Here is a 4,847-nt window from a genome sequence, read left to right as displayed (position 1 = left end):
AACTTACACCCTCTCACATACACACGCACGCACACTTTGGTTTTGGGATCACCAATACTTTATTATTTCCCCTTCTTCCTAGCGCTTCTGTCCAGCTACCTTTGTCTAAACAGTCGCCATAATTGAACGCTAACTCCAAAAGTTTTTTTAATTCTCTCTCTGTTTATTTCCTCGTGTTCCTTTCTGTTGAAGAGCGTTGGCACGAAACGTAAAATACTTTCTCACCTTCTGAGCGTCAAACTAATATACCTGCTGTTTTCGTCTTTTGTTTTTTCGGTAAATTTTGAAATATATGTGTGTATATGTGTGTGTGTATGCACACACATTGGTGCATCTGTATATAATAGGTGTGTGTTTGTGCACGTATGTGTATGTACGAGCATCGTTTACGTTGTGTCCTTTTAAATTCCGTAACTTAGCATCTCGATAAATGGATATCGCTAACATGTTCCGCATTTGAATAAATAAAACCTGTAAATGAACATACTGTGATGTGCTACAACATCCCTTGGCCACCAACTGCCCCAGTAGTGACCTGACTCCTACACTCCTGTGTATCCCCACAAATACCTCGCCTTCCCATTCATATTAAATATGTTTATATGTCGTCTTCCATTGTTCATTAACCAACAGAAAACAATGAAGAAAAACGAAGCGAACTGTTTGTTTTGTGTTGCGCCCCGCGATATGTCTCGCCTCGTCTCTGATCGCCGCTGCACGGAATTGCCAACCCACCCACTTATCTATGACCTCGTCCCCGACACCACCTAACCTTTCATCTTGTTCGGTCCTTCAACTTAGATCCTCCCTCTCCTTCCTTCCTTCTCCTCTTCCTAACACTCCACACAACGTAACACACCTTCCTCCTTCCCAATCTCGTCTTCAACTTCCTTTTCTTTCCTCTTTTTCTGAGTTGACAACAGGGAAAAAGCCGCTCCAGATGCAAAAACACGGACAGATGTACTGCGTGAGTCATATGTGTGATATATGTGTGCGCGTGTGCTTGTGAGTGCGTGTGTGTGTGTACGCGCGCATGTGTGTATGTGTGCATGCGTGTGCTTGTGAGTGCGTGTGTACACAAGTGCATGCTTAGGTATGATTATATATGTGTGTATACACACACACTCACACGTCTATATATATATATATATGCACATATATATTTATATATGCGTGCATGTATATATATATATGTGCATGTATGTATGTATATATGTATATAAATATATATATAAATATATATTATATATATATATTTATTTATTTATATACATATATACATACATATATATATATATACATGTATATATATATATATATATATATATATATATATATAATATATATATATATATATATTACTATAAATACTTCATACTACATGCAATATATGCACTACTAATAGTTTCACGCACACAAGTCCGTTCATCAGGCGCTGAATGCTTCTCTAGCAGCATTCTAAGATATAGATGTTTTGGTGGTATTGGCATATTCTTGGTCGACTAGCCAATGTGGTACAAATCCATGTCTATGCGAAGATAATAGGATTTTTTTCAGACTGACTCCCTGATACCGCAATCATGCCAACTATGTTAGTTATAAATATGCGATCGACAGGCAATGTAAGGGGGTGAATATACGAAATTAATTTGTGTAAAAATCAACAAGAATAGTTCTCCAAGTAATGAGAGTCTAATATTACTATAAATGATTCATACTACATGCATTATATGCGCTACCAATAGATACGAGTACGTTCATCAGGCGCCGATTGCATTTATAGTAATATTAGACTCTTATTAGATGGAGTACTCTTCTCGCTGATTGTTATATGAATTAATTTCGTATATATATATATATGAGAGAGGAGTGACTTTTCATCACTAGCTGGTGATTAATACACGCTGAGGACGGGTAGCTACCCAGAAACTCGAGTCCCTGTGTATCACGTATTGCTATGGATAGAAGCGATGGCCTCACCTCGCAAATACTAATCGGACATAGATTGACAACAAATTTCTTGATATTGCTGAGATAGGAGGTCTAGATATACAATACCTTATTAAAACGATTATACTGCCAATCTTCAGGTCTAGATTATATGAACTTATTTTGCTATTTACATTCTATATAAAGACATGACAAACTAAAATTATATAACTAGAAGTTGTCGGAATAATTTTACTTTGGTAAATAATGAACAGAAATGTAAAAGTAAAATTATTCCGACAACTTCGAATTTTTCTATATTTATTTGATAATTATTATAAGTTAAGATAGTACATTTATTATTATTATTATTATTATTATTATTATTATTATTATTATTATTATAATTATTACTATTTTAAACCTGATGAGTGACTATATTTTTAAATAGAATTAATTTTAAATCGATTTAATTTTAAATCGAATTGTTTCTATTATTATTATTACCTATTTGAAAATATAGCCACGAAACGTGCGTAGTCAATTTACTACTATCTACTATTTATTGCTTATGCACTTTATTGATTTTTAGAATAAGGTTTTTATTGTATATTTATTTTTCTATATGGTGTGAATAACGGCTTTCACTATGTATTGCTTAATTGAGGTTTCCTCTCAATTATATACATATGTATTATATATATATATATATATATATATATATATATATATATATAGAGAGAGAGAGAGAGAGAGAGAGAGAGAGAGATTAGATAGATAGATAGATAGATAGATAGATAGATAGATAGATAGATAGATAGATAGATAGAGAGATAGATAGATAGATAGATAGATAGATAGATAGATAGATCAGCAGAGACAGACAGGTTGTATATATATATATATATATATATATATATATATAGATATATATATATATATATATATATATATATATATATATATATATATGTAAAGATATATGTATTTGTATCTGTGTGTATTTGAGTGTAAGTGTCTATAAATGTGTGTACATATGAATGTGTGCGTGTGTGTGTGCTGGGTGAACATTCGACAAATAGTGAAGACTGAGTACCGATAGAATGGGTTAAATGTCGTTATACGATACATGTGTATTACAGTATGTGTATTACAATCTGACAATCAGATTCACATTGATTACTCCATCAAACACCTGTACAGTATGATTCCTTCACGTAATTTCAGTTGTTAATCTCGTGTGCACATGTCTCATAACTTCCGCTAATCTTTCAAATTTTAAATCACTTGAATTTAATCTGTGTCTGTAACAAATATATACTTGAAAGAGAACAGAAGTATAGCGGTATGTAAAACGGGAGCCATGTCAATATGTCTATTGAATAATATATGTCAGATATACGAAAAATATATATCGGTGCAAGTGGGCGCCATATATGAAGAACGAGAGCCTCTACTTACATATTGTACTGTATCAGATATCTATTCTTTTAGCTTTTTGACTTGTTTCAGTCATAGGACTGCGGCCATGCTGGAGCATCAGCTTGAAAGATTTAGATGATCAAATCGAAACCTGTACAAATTTATAAGCTTGGCATTTATTCCATCGGTTGCTTTTCGCGAAACGACTACGTTACAGGGACGCTGTCATTTATTCTCTCATTATCTATCAATCTTTCCACCTCCAGTTAGCTAACCAGCTTCCCGTCTGTTTGACTTTCTGACTGTCTGTCTGTCCTTTTGTTTCTCTATCTCTGTCTAAAAACCAAAGCTATGTCTTCATTTTATGTTTATAATTTACTTTCACATGAGTCTCATGCTAGAATAGTGTTCACTTACATAAGTCAATATGTGTGAGAGTTTAAGACAGGACGTGTTCTTTATTTCTAAACCCGAAGGATGGAAGCCAAGGCTGACCGTGGGGCAAGTCGCAACGAATACCACAAAAGATTCTACCTGACTCTACCACGTTTTCTTTCTCATTCACGCACGCACACACACACACACACACACACACACACACACACACACACACAGATTATGTTATGTTTGTTATATATCTGTTTCTTTATTGCCCACAAGGGGCTAAACATAGATGGGACAAACAAGGACAGACAAACGGATTAAGTCGATTACATCGACCCCAGTGCGTAACTGGTACTTAATTTATCGACCCCGAAAGGATGAAAGGCAAAGTCGACCTCGGCGGAATTTGAACTCAGAACGCAACGACAGACGCAATACCGCTTAGCATTTCGCCCGGTGTGCTAACGTTTCTGCCAGCTCGCCGCCTTTCATTAAAATGTTCCTCCCCACGGAAATCTTTAGTAAAAGGCGAAAGATTTATCCGCTCGGGGTGAGGAGAAACCAGAGTTATATATGTTTGTTATATATCTGTGTAAGCGTTATGCCAAAGGCCTATCTGCTTTTGAGTTTACCATTTCTTATTAATTTTTTTCCCCATCTTTATTCATTAATTGGTTCTTTTTAAACAAAAGGAATCTGGGATGGTCTTGACACGTTAAAAGAATTTAGTTAAATAGAGAAAACTTCTTAACGGATGAGAAAATCTTGAATAAAATGTGTTTGAGATTAATTTATAAATACGTAGAAGCATAAAACTAGAATGAAGGCGTGTTTTTAATATTTCAAAGAAATAATAAATAATAAATACACAAACATACATAGGCTTGCATATACATACATATATATGTATATCTATCTATCTATCTATCTATCTATCTATCTATCTATCTATCTATCTATCTATCTATCTATCTATCTATCTATCTATCTATCTATCTATCTATCTACTATCTCTCTCTCTCTCTCTCTCTATATATATATATTATATATATATATATTGCACACCCATATGGTGCGGTACCCTTTAATTAAATCATCAAGGAATCTGAATT

The 4,847-nt window shown here is 33.9% G+C and overlaps 1 pseudogene; it reads right to left on the bottom strand.

The window, feature by feature from the left end:
• Positions 1-4,223: 4,223 nt before the first annotated feature.
• LOC115228308 lies at positions 4,224-4,301 on the bottom strand (annotated as a pseudogene).
• Between the last annotated feature and the right edge of the window lie 546 nt (positions 4,302-4,847).

Source organism: Octopus sinensis, unplaced genomic scaffold, assembly GCF_006345805.1.
Source record: "Octopus sinensis unplaced genomic scaffold, ASM634580v1 Contig10285, whole genome shotgun sequence".
NCBI classification, from domain to species: Eukaryota; Metazoa; Mollusca; class Cephalopoda; order Octopoda; family Octopodidae; genus Octopus; species Octopus sinensis.
This window is presented reverse-complemented; position numbering and strand designations above follow the sequence as displayed.